Raw genomic sequence first — 336 nt, forward strand, 5'->3', positions numbered from 1 at the left:
ACCCTAAACCCTAAACCCTAGAGCCAACGAGCACCGCTTCACCTGGGGGGCCCCAGCAGGGGTACAGGAGGGGCTGAGGAGGGCCCCCGCAACGCCAGAGACGGAAGTTCTCTCTTTTTACTTTTAGGGTTTAGGGTTTAGGGTTTAGGGTTTAGGGTTTAGGGTTATATATACGCGGTGTATGTACACCTGATTGTGTAGAGAGAACAGCCGCTCGCATACAGGGGGCCCTCAATACACTCTCTCTCTCTCTCTTTCTCTCTCTCTCTTTCTCTCTTTCTCTCTTTCTCTCTTTCTTTTTGGGGGCCCCCCTCCCTTTGTTGTTTTTCTTTTGGG

At 51.5% G+C, this 336-nt stretch overlaps 1 protein-coding gene across 1 annotated transcript in view; it reads left to right on the top strand.

The window, feature by feature from the left end:
- Positions 1-336, top strand: part of EMH_0013600 (uncharacterized protein) — a gene marked incomplete at both ends in the record, with an annotated part of 2988 nt that overhangs the window by 1441 nt on the left and 1211 nt on the right. The gene's annotated exons all lie outside the window — the stretch shown is intronic.

Source organism: Eimeria mitis, genomic scaffold (genome assembly GCF_000499745.2).
Source record: "Eimeria mitis Houghton genomic scaffold, Emh_scaff477, whole genome shotgun sequence".
NCBI lineage: Eukaryota > Apicomplexa > Conoidasida > Eucoccidiorida > Eimeriidae > Eimeria > Eimeria mitis.